The 12,151-nt window shown below is 40.7% G+C and overlaps 1 non-coding gene across 1 annotated transcript; it reads right to left on the bottom strand.

Annotated features, from left to right (window-relative positions):
• Positions 1–9,179: 9,179 nt before the first annotated feature.
• Positions 9,180–9,251, bottom strand: TRNAQ-CUG (transfer RNA glutamine (anticodon CUG)). The gene has a single exon. It is a non-coding gene; the product is annotated as a tRNA-Gln (tRNA).
• Between the last annotated feature and the right edge of the window lie 2,900 nt (positions 9,252–12,151).

Below are 12,151 nucleotides of genomic sequence, written 5' to 3' on the forward strand. Positions count from 1 at the left end.
TTACAAAAGGGGCTGGGAAGCAAAACCACACAAACTTTTCTTAACAGGACTTATTTCACTTCTCTGAGCTCTGTTTGAAAAGCCCAAAGGGTCTCCCAGGAATATAGAGCCACAGGGTTAGAAAGGACCGCAAGGGTCATCTAGTCTAACCCCTTGACAAGATTCAGGATTTGTTGTGTCTAAACCATCCAAGACAGATGGCTATCCAGCTTCTTTTTGAAAACCTCCAGTGAAGGAGTGTCAACGACTTCCCTAGGCTGTTTCTTCCATTGTTCTACTGTTCTTACAGTTAGGAAGTTTTTCCCGAGATTTAATGTAAATCTGCTATGTTGTGGTTTGAACCCATTGCTTCTTGTCCTGCCCTCTGTGGCAAGAGAGAACAATTTTTCTCCATCTTTTTTTATGGCAGCCTTTCAAGTATTTGAAGACCCTATCATGCCCACCACTTAATCTCCTCTTTTCCAAATGAAACATACCCAGGTCCTTTAGCCTTTGCTCATATGGCTTGCATTCCATCTCTTTGATCATCTTTGTTGCTCATCTCTGAATCCTTTACAGTTTCTCTACATCCTTTCTGTACAGTGGTGACCAAAATTGGACACAGTACTCCAGCTGAGGCCTAACCTGCTCTGAGTAGAGTAGTATTATCACCTCCCATGACTTGCATGCTATGCCTCTGTTAATGCAACCCAAAATTGACTTTTCTTTTTTTGCAACAGCATCGCATTGTTGACTCATGTTGAGGTTGTGATCCACCACAACTCCCAGATCATTGTCAGCAGTGCTGCTGCCAAGCCAGTTATCCCCCATGTTGTATTTGTGCATTTGTTTTTTCTTTCCTAAATGTGACACCTTACATTCGTTGAATTTCATTTTGTTGTCTATAGCCCAGTTCTCCAATTTATCAAGATCCAAAGTGTTTATCATCCAAAGTGTTTGCAACCCCCTTGCTTTGTGTCATCTGCAGATTTGATCAGTATGCTCTCTGTTCCTACATCGAGGTCATTAATAAATATGTTAAATAACATTAGAGCCAGAACAGATCCCTGTGGAACCCCATGTGAGACCTCCCTCCAATCCAACATCATTCCTTTAATAGTTACTCTTTGTTTGCGGTTGTTTAACCAATTATGTATCCATTTAATGGTAGTTCTACCAAGCCCGCATTTCTCCAGCTTACTTATGAGAATGTCGTGTAGGACTGTGTCAAAAGCTTTGCCAAAGTCCAGGTATATTATGTCCACCATATTTCCTCTAGCCACCAAACCAGTTACCTTGTCAAAGGAGGAAATCAATCTGGTTTGGCTGCTAGTGATCACTCCTTGATCCTCCAGGTATTTGCAAATTGAATATTTTATATATTTTGCTCTAGTAGCTTCCCAGGTATCGAGGTCAGGCTGACTAGTCTATGATTCTCTGGCTTCTCCTTTCCCCCCTTTTTAAATATGGGCACTCCAATAGCCCTTCTCCCGTCTTCCAGGACCTCTCCTGTCATCCATGAGTTTGCAAATATTATTGCCAGTGGCTCTGAGATTTCTTCAGCTAATTCCTTCAGCATCCTGGGGTGAATAGCTTCAGGCCCTGCTGACTTGAATTAATTCAAATTGGTCAGAAGATCTTTGACTATTCTGTACTTATCCCGATCTGCATCCCTTTCCCTTTATTGTCTATGATAACTTTGCTAGTCGTCTGGTCACATGTTTTTTGTGAGAATACTGAAGCTAAGTAGGCATTGAGCAACTCTGCCTTCCTATCATCTTCTGTTACCAGCGCACATTCTCCATTGAGTAACCTCATTGGTTTTTAGATCACTAAAAAGCTCCTTGTGCAGCCACATTGGCTTCTTGTGGCTCTCCTTATCTTTCCTCTGCATCAGAATAGCTTGATGTTGAGCCTAGTATTACATCTTTTAGGAACTGTGAGCCCCTTTTGACTCCTTTTTGTCCTAATTGGTCTCTCCATGGGACTTTGCCTACTATTTCTTTGAGTTGGATGAAATCTCCCTTTCTGAAGTCCAGTTTCCTTGTTTGACTGTTCTCATGTCCTCCTTTCCTTAGGCTCTTGAATTCTATCATATCATGATCAATTCCTCCCCAGAACCCGATCACCTTCGTGTTCACAACTAATTCATCTCTGTTGGTCAAAACCAGGTCCAAAAATGGAAATTCTCTCCTCCCCCTGTCCCCCGCAGTTGTTTCCTGAACTTTCTGAATCAGAAAGTTGTCCCCTGGGCATGCTAAGAACTTGCAGGACATGTTATGTTTTGCTGTATTAGTCTTCCAACAGCTATCAGGGAAGTTAATATATCCCAAATTTTGATCGCTTGGTCAGAATTGTGAGAAGCTGGACTTGGCAGAAGAAACAAATCCACTGCAGCTTACAGATCTGAAGTAATCTTTTTTCATGTCACTCCCTTGTCTTCTAGGCGGTGCCAGTGCTCCATCACTTGGTAGAAGGCAGTGTGACCCAGTGGATAAGGCACTGAATGGGGACTTGGGATATCTAGCTGTTGTGTTCCTAGCTCTACATCATACCTGTTGTGTTACTTTAGGCAAATCACTTTACTCAGCTGCAAAACGAAAATAGTCCACTTTGAGATCGATGCGTGAAAAGTGCTATATAAGATGACTCCTTCATTTCCATCTCTGACTGTCTTCACATTTCCCCTTATGTACGGAATGTCCTTTCCTTCACATTCAGGTCCCTTCCAAAGACTGCCTTCTTCCATAATGCCAACAAGAAGTGAATAAAATCTAACACTAAAATATCTATGTAGATATATTACTCACTTTCTTTCTTCCTCTGGACTCCCCAGTGCATCACCTCTTCCCTTTATGAGAGGGGCTGTCTTATTCTGTGTCTTGTACAGGGCCAAACGCATTGTTGGTATTTTGCATATTAATAATAGAGGCTGCAGCTGTGAGTGTGAGAGGCTCAAAAGGGTGGTAAAAGGCTATTAAATATTTGCATTTCTAGGTGCTGGTTTGAATGCATCCTGCACTGGCTGTAACTGGAAGTTCCCATCTGATGGCTTCTTGGTACCCTATATGAAGTGAACTTGATGGTCTCTGCTCAGTGGACGTATTTGCTAGAGCAAGTTGGAACATTCAACAAGAGGTATTTTCATCAAAATACGGTGTTTGCTGAAGCTGAAATGTTCTGCGAAGACCTTTTGATTTTGACAAAATTTGTGTTTTTGAGGTCCAGGGTAGACTCGCTGGTCATCTCTGAGGAGAACGAGAGAGGGAGCCCCAAATTGAAAACGTGACATTTTAGATCCTAAAACAGATGTTTTAACACAATTCCGATTCATGAGCATATTCGAAAAGTTTTGTTTTCATTCCAGTGTGGAATAAAAACAAACGTTGAAACCTTGAAAGTTGTCACAAAATGGAATTGTCATCCTCTGGTCAGCTCTAGTGTTTTCAGATCACAAAAGGAACCCCTGTAGGCTGTTTTAGGATGACTGTGTAGAAGAAACTTGCCTCTCCAATTAGCTCTTCCAGGCCAGTGTTGAAGATCCTTGGAAACGTGTGTTCCTGCCACCCACACAAGTCCTTCTATGTGGGTGAAAAGAGAATGTCAGTCTGTATAACTATGCACCTAGCACCGTTCACCAGCACTCAGTTCTCATCCACATATTTAAACAATACCAGAATAATCCTTAGACATACTGAGCATCTTATCTTTGGTAGAAAATGTAGTTATGGACTGTTCCCGCAGCTGCCTCTCTCCTGCCTTTCACTTTATTTTTTTCCTAATACCCTTAGCTAAAACAGGTTATTGCAAAAAATCCATTTCAAAAGTACAATAGTTCTAAATTGAAAGATTTCTAGAGGGCACCAAATCCAAAAGGAAATCCCGTCCTCCAGTGCAAATCAAGCCTCCTCTTTTATTTGTGACCTTTTTTTTAAAAATCAGGCACAGAGGTACCATAAAGGTTTTCTTTTCCTGTGTGAAGGCAGTAATAATAATAAGATAGCTCTGTAAGATCGAGTGGTGTAATCAGACCCTGGGGCAAAGTTTTAATTTGATTTAAACCTACTGTGGTGGGCAGAGTCTCTGAAATTCAGGTGTGAGTTATGCAGAAATTGCTCTGCCATCTGAAATAATCTCTGACAGCGAGTGTATTTGGCGAATGTTATTTAACAGCGTGGAATGCTCATTCTAAGTTATTTGCTCATAATTGCAGTTAATACACAGAGTATACTTAATTAGCTGTTAAGATTATGCTGCTGGCTGCACTTCAGTCATCTCTGCTATTTAGTTCAAGTTATAATTGGCCAAGCAATAGCTAGGATCCATTAAGTATTAGCAATAAAAACAAAATCAGGGCTTCTATGGTTTCTTGTTTTGTCATTTATTGCATTGTCCAGTGTGTTTTGACCCCATTTGAAAAGTGTTTCTACAGCTACATGTACTGAATTTCGTCACCCAAAGTGCATCCATTCTGAAATGTGTCCATGAGGACTTTCCCTCCCATGTCGTCTCATCTTTGGAAACCTGAGATTTGTAACTTGACCATCACAAAATATCAGATTTTAGTGCCCACTTTTAAAAAAATATATGCACAAAATATTTGCGCTATTGCACACTTAATTAGGGTATATAATTACTGTGACTGTGCATACAGACTAGGTATTTCTGTACTCAAATGGCCAGCTATAAGGAAACCTGTTCATCTGCAGATGCATATGTGTGACTTGTGCATGCAATCATAGTAACTGTGGGCACAGATTAGACAAGCAACTGTGTGTACATTTTAAAAAACTGGGTCCTTGAAATGTAACTGTGAACCTGACCATGGATTTCCATGTCTATGGGGTCTCAATGATTTGCAAATCAAAGTTGATTACAAGTGAAAAGATCAGTTTTCTTAGGTGGTAATACTGGAAACTCAGTATGATATCTGAAAGCCAAGATGGGTTCTCTGAGTCTCATGCCAGTAATGCAAGCTGAATTCTTTTTTCTATTATGCCTGTCTTACAACCATAGGGTTTGCACAGGAGTAAGGAAGGCAGTATAACCTAGTAGGTAGGATAGTGGACTGGAACTCAGGAGAAATAGGCTCTATTCCTAGCTCTGCTGCTGGATGACTTCAGGTAAGTCACTTCCCTCCCTGTTCCTCAGTTTCCTGATCAGTAAAATGGAGACAATGATACTGACCTCCTTTGTGAAGCGCTTTGAGTTCTAAAGATGGAAAAGTGCTGTGTAAGTGCTCGGTGGTATTATTATAAATGAGGGCATATTTGGAAGACCATTGGTCACATGTATAAATGAGGCCTGGATTTGGGCTGCAGGAACTTTGTTAGCGGTGATCATGCAGGAGATGGAAATAACTCATCTTGAGTTTTTGTGTGCACATTCAGCTTTCTCAGTGGTGTCATATGGGTATAATTAAGGACACAATTTACTCTTGTAATTGCAGTGCATTCAATCCACAAACAAGAATAAAACCTCATGTCTTTCTCTCATAGCTGTGTTAACTTTGCAGGGCTAACAGGAGTAAAATGTACTCACACGTTGTTGGTGTTTGTTTTGTTTTGTTTTTATCACTAACATAATCAGATGTTCCTGAATATACACAGGGCAAGAGTTTTCTTAAACTACTACTACCTCTGAACATCTACACCAGGGTAGGGAAACGCTACCGGTACACTATCTACACACCAGTTTTGAGCTGGATGAATTATACAGGCTGCCCAAACTGGCATTGAGAAATGTAGCTTTATGAAAGGTTTCCTCTTGTCTCAGATACCACTTCATTTGTGACATGAACTCCCACTAAGTTCCCAGCACTGTTGGAAGAAGTGAAGCATGGGGTTTATAATAAAGTATAGATTCTGACATTTAAGTCATTGAATGGCTTTGTACTATTCTGTTGACCAGCACTGAAAACACTTTTTTTTATAAACCGTTGGTTATTTCTGATGCTTCAAACTGATGCTGCAGATCAGGCTAGTTAGAAATAGGAGTTTTTAGGATCTTAGACCCCCTTCGATTTCTTTAATTATGTGAAAGGCTTGCTGGATTCTTGGCCCTCATTTTGTAAAACAAAGCCAGAATCACTGTAAAACAAAGCCAGTGCTCAAAATGGGTATATTTAAGAAAAATAATTTTATATGTGACAGATTTAGGAGTCCATGAAGGTGTCCCATTCCTTCCCAAATGTAGATAAGTCCTGCTTCTTGATGGAGGGCCTTAGTCAGCTCCCAACAAAGCCAATTTTTCCCTTTACTTTAAGGGGAACTGGATTCAGGCCCAAAAACTCCATGTGCTGTAGTCCTGCAGCCTCAAAATGGGAGGTGTATTTTGTCCTCCCAACCACCAGGCAGGACATCTTAATAAAATCCAATTATTCTGTTTTTTTCAGCATTTGTGAATTTCACCTATGAATAGCTATTCCTTTTTTGAAATTAACTATGCTGTTTGTCTCAGAAAAATCATGCTACAATGAGTTCCATAGGTTAAACATTAAAAAAATCTGTAATCAGTTTTAAATTTGAATTTCAATGTGTTTAATTAAAGTTCAATCCAATGATATATTTAACTTATGTTATATTGTTCAATGTAAGTCTCAAACAAATTTTGAATTTGTTGTCTTTTACTGAGTACCTCTTATATGTATCTGTATTGCTACTGCTAAGTGCCTCTTTTAACTTTACAGGGGACTGAATATTATTTCAAGTTTTCTCCTGAAAAGGAAAATCTTAGCACAGAAATAACAAAGCATCAAAAAATAAAAATTTAAAAAGAAAAGGATGAGGGTAGACCATAGAAGAAATGTTGGAGCAAGTTGCTGTGGTTGTTTTGCCTCTTCTTTTCAGATGTAGCTTCCCTCATGAAGGAGTTGGATTAGCTAGATTACCACATGTATTCATATATTTCTTCATGAAAAGTAATGGGAGGGAGGGTTGCCAAGTGCTCACAATGCACAAAGCAATTACTTTTTCTTTCAAATAAAATTTTTCAGCTGAAGACATTGAGGTAATTACCTTTTTTTTCATAATGATCTTTCATATAGGTCTAGCCATCCTTGAGGGCAACAGCTCCATCTGTGAAGCAATTACCAGATGATTGCTTCATTAATGTTTTTACTCAATACTTTGCTGGTTAACCTTGTTAACTTGAGTACTGCCCATTGACATTTATGTCTTGTTGGCACAGTGCTTCATGAAGCATTGGTAAATGACATGGTGTTTCTATCTGCGGACAGTGGGAATGCAATATGATCAATTGCAAATTGACTTTAGTGCAAAATCAGAGTGTAGTTAACAATACTTTAGTGGATCATTCACACAAGTGGAGATAGAATTTTTACATTTAAGGCTACCTTACAGCTGATTATGAAATCCTAAAAGTAAATGAAATCTTAGAAAGCAAACTAAATGATGAATAACAGTGCTACAGGTGACCATGTATGTGATCCTTAGACATTCAGCTGCAAGTGTTTTATGTCAACTGATACAAGAGTCAAGAACCTAAGTCAAATGGGTTTCATGACCCCGCATTACATTTTACACCTTTCAGAATTGTGTTGTATCTCATTGCTTTTCTACTATTTTCAGTAGACCATTTTCCAGCCAGTGCTAGAGGAGAAGAGCTCTGGCTAATGGACCCCAAAGAGTCCAGGCTCTCTGATATTTTCTTAACTCCAGCGGAAGTCCCTACCTATACTGCAGCCATTTTAGCTGTGAAACTCTTTGTCACACTGACTTGGGGTCAAGCCTACATTATGGGACTGTGGGGGTCACAGGATTTAGGGAGCCGTAAAGACTGTGGTGTTGAACCTGATGACTGGTCAGACATTGTAGCACGATTATGAGAGTTTGTGGGACTCCTGCAGTTTGGGGGTCTTAGTTCACAATCCCATTTGTTTCTCCTGTCATCTGCTGCCTGAGACTAATTTTGACATGGATTTAGGCTCCAGTCCAGCAAAGCATCTAAGCACGTGCTTGATTAATGAACTACTCATATGCTTACTGTTATGCACCTGGTTAAGAGTGCTGTTGGATCAGGGTCTTCATCATTTATTTTGAAGTTGCATGCGTTCCTATTCTGGTCATAACAGTTCGTTTGCACAGAGTTTTGTTATCTCTATTTATAAAGGAGGCTTTGGGAGGTTTTGATAAGTGCATCCAGTTTCTCCTTACATTCATCCTCTTTGGTTGGTGTATATTGTCTTTGTATGATCACTCTGAAATCCCTGCACGCAGTCCTCCACAAGTATTCATATTACTAACATGTTTAGATCTTTCCACTAAACTCTTTGTAGGTAATTTAGGTGTTGTAGAGCTACCGTCATATCTGGAAATGCCGTACTCAATAAAAGGAAGATTTCTTTCAGCACACCTCTCCACTGCAAATTCAGCAGGTTCCAGAGTCTAAAGAATTTTCATAAGGCACTGTCCATAATATGAAGTTATGGTTGCAGGCAGTTGCACTGGGAATGCCAGTGTTTGTTTATGGTTTTAGTAGACACTTGTCTTAAAAAGTCAATGTGCATTTTCTATAATCTCATTGCACATCGCTGCGTCACTGAAGTTCCTAAAGGCTCAGTGATTTGCAATGGGCAAGTAATAGAATCTGCTTAGATCAGGCTTATTATTAGGTAGGCACTAAGAACAAAATGTAGTGGCGATTGTCTCAACAAAACTTGCACAGTCCCCTCAGTACCCAATCAAACCCAAGACCTTTACAATTCTGTAATAGGACAGATGCATGTGGCTCTAAACATTTTCTACATTCACACAATATTCCCTGGCTTTCAGCTTATTTGTTTTTCTTCAGTTAACATTGAATTCTCAACACCCACTTTTGCTCTGTGGTGTGTTGCCTCTTGGTTTTTTTTGTTATGGAAATTAAATTAAACTTTGAATTTGAAGCTCTTGTTCTTTCTATCCAGAACAAATAATTTGATCTAGGCAGGGTAAAAGATTGTTTGTCACCCATGTGAATCAAATCCTGTGAAATACTCTTGACTTCACAACTGTGAGTCATAAAACACAAAAAATTAATATTAAGGCTCTATGATTCAGTTATGCTGATTTGGGATTCTGATATTCTTATTGGGAGTACAGATAAATAATTCAGTGTTGTGCCAGTGAGTGATTTCTAGATGAAAGCAAAAGTCAATTAGTACTTAAAAAGTAAGATCACCTTGTGAAGTTGGAGAGACCAGGTTCCACTGAGATTTGAACTCAGATTACTGGATTCAGAGCCCAGAGTGCTAACCATTACACCATGGAACCACTAATAAATTCAACCTTGCTTATAAGGGTGACAATTATTCAAATATTTTATTTGTTTATTTCTAATATGTGCCACCTGATAAAAAGTAAAGGCAATTGTACAAAATGCAAAGGGAAAGAATACAGGGCCAGCTCCTGGCCACCAAGAAGGCTGCTGTGCCCTGGCAGCATAAAACAGCTTTGAAGCTGCCCTAGAAGTGCACCGGGGGATTTCCCTGGGGAATCCCCAGCTGACACAAAGCTAGCTGTGCTGGCTCTACTCTGTGCCATGTTTTCCCCTTTGGTGGAGTTGGAGGCGGTGTAACTGGAGCTCTCTGAGCTCTGGCAATCCCATGCTCGATTGTTCTCCTATGGTGTATTGAAGCCAGGCCTAATTTAGAGCAGCCTTAAGATCTGAGTTGCTTCGAATTATGGAGAGCTAGGGTTGCCAACCCCTCAGGATTGTTCTGAAATCTCCAGGAATTAAAGATTAATCTTTAATTAAAGATTATGTCATGTGATGAAACCTCCAGGAATACGGCCCAACCAAAATTGGCAACTCTAGTCCCTACCTCCTTTGCATGGAGCTTTGGCATAGCCAAAAATGTAGACTTTTACAACTCTTAATCAGAAAGATAAAATACTGAGAGCAGAAAGGGTTTTTCCTTCGCAGCAATGAGTGCTGAGCAAGTGAGGCCTTCCACTGTTTGTTGGTTTGTAGAAATAAGAATAATCAGCCAAGATGCAAAGGACCTGTGATGGGGCGCAGGGCCACTTCCTGATGCACAGCAAGCCAGGGGCTAACCTCAGCTCAGCTTCACACCCATAGTCAAAGAGCTATGCTGAACCTCAAGATGCGGAGTTTTCTACTTACTTTATAATAACCTATTTTACCTTCTTGTTACTGACCCTTCAAGAAAAGCCCTTGCTCTCTGCAATGTTTAGTTTTGTTTTTTTCTGTTGACTTGTTCTGCCAGTTTGCAAGACCAAACTAGGCCTGGTTCCTGTGCAACGAAGAGGCTACAAAGAGCCATTTTTGCCACCTGTATAGGGTGCAGGCATAATGACAAATCTGTTTGTGCCCACTCATGGCACCAGCCTCTTCAAAGATGGCAGAGAGGGAGGGGGGCAATGGTAGAGCTGAATGAGTGTAGGGGGCAGCAGACACTGTCCCATTTCCAAAGGCAGTAAAGTGGCAGAGCTCCCTATTTTATCTACCAATGCCTCCAAAACCCTCTAATGTTAGTGGATAGGTTCAGGGAGACATGGTTCTGGGGTGTGTTAGGGGATGAAGTGGCTGTGTTTGTTCATTGCTGAGGACAATGAGGTCCTGGTCCATAACTAGGGCTGTTAGGCACTACCACAATAGGAATATACTGTATATAATAATAAACAATAATGGTTGGCATTGTGGCATCAAATGTTTAATATTGGCTCATATTTGTGAATCTGTAGTCACAGCTGGGTGAGGTTTGTGAATGAAACGGACCTACAGTCTAGGGCAGAAGTTCTCAAACTGTGGTTCGTGGACCACCAGTGGTCCTTGAGCTCCATTCAGGTGGTCCGCAGGAAGTTCCCCCTAAGGTGCATGCCTGGGTGGCTGCACACGAGAGAATGAAGGGCCACCCATCTAATTAGTAGAGCCACGCAGGCATGGCTCTACTAATTAGGTGCCTGGACCCTGGAGAAGATGCACATGTAAGGTGAGGTGGTGGCCTTGGGGGGAAATAGGGGGTAGGTGGGAGGAGGCAGTGGGGTGAGAAGAGGGGGTGGGGGAATTTGGGACACGCAGGGCTGCCGCAGCCAGAGAAAGAGGTGACTTTCCCCAGCTCCAGGACTGTGGCTGCTGTGGCGGGGGAGAGACCCCCCCTCCTTCCCAGCCCTAGCTCAGGGGCTGCTGCAACAGGGGAGAGAGGGCACATCCATCACATTAGAAAGGTAAGACTACTGATATTCATATATGAGTTGTGGGCTATTATTTGTAGAACAAAAAAAGTGAATTATTATTAAGTTTTTTTAAATATAGCGCTTTTATCCAAACCATAGTTAGCTAATGGTACAAACAACATTTGGAAAGATCATTAAGTGGTCTGCCGACACCCTCAGCAATTTTCAAGTGGTCCATGAAAAAAAAAGTTTGAGAACCACTGGTCTAGGGTAAGTCAGGATTAGTTTGATGTTTGGTCTGAACATTTCCTACAGTTTTAACAATCTGAAATAAAAATATTTAATCATTAGACATGTCACAATAACAGCCTGAAGGAGCATCCTGTTAGCCTGTGCAATCATAACCTAGTCGGATAACCATCTTCACTCGAGTTCTCAGTCTATTTAGCCGAGGATACAGTTGTTACATCGTAAACAGGAGGCACCCTCTAGTTACCATCTTCAGAAATAGGAGTGAAAGTGAATGCAGACCGAATGTGTGATTAGCTCCTTGGAACAGCCTTTTCGAATGATCTGTTCCCAGCTATGGTGGCACTAGTCGCACATCTGTAGCTCAGAGGTCTGGTAACATTTCCATGATACGACCCCCATTCTTCCTAAGCATTATAACTTGGTTATAAAAATCCACTCCAGAGTAAAACCTGCCATACCGTGTCTTGTTCCTGGGTTAAACATTTTATTTATTTTAAAATCATGTGGACACTGAAGAAATTATGAGCATAAGAAAGAAAAGGAAGAAATGAAAGCTTGGTGGATGCTTGCTTGTGCTCTGGTAGTTTAGAAAAGGATCTGATGTATAATTTAGAAAAATTTCATTATCTTAAAATCTATCAACGCTTCCATTTTAATGTGATCTGATTTGTCCATTGGTCTAGGCATTTGTACCTATTTTATCACTATAGTATCATCAAGGGTGGGTGTAATAGGAGATGCTGACTCAGTACCCTGTCACTCAAATCCCCACCAATATAGCT

Source organism: Natator depressus, chromosome 6 (genome assembly GCF_965152275.1).
Source record: "Natator depressus isolate rNatDep1 chromosome 6, rNatDep2.hap1, whole genome shotgun sequence".
NCBI lineage: Eukaryota > Metazoa > Chordata > Testudines > Cheloniidae > Natator > Natator depressus.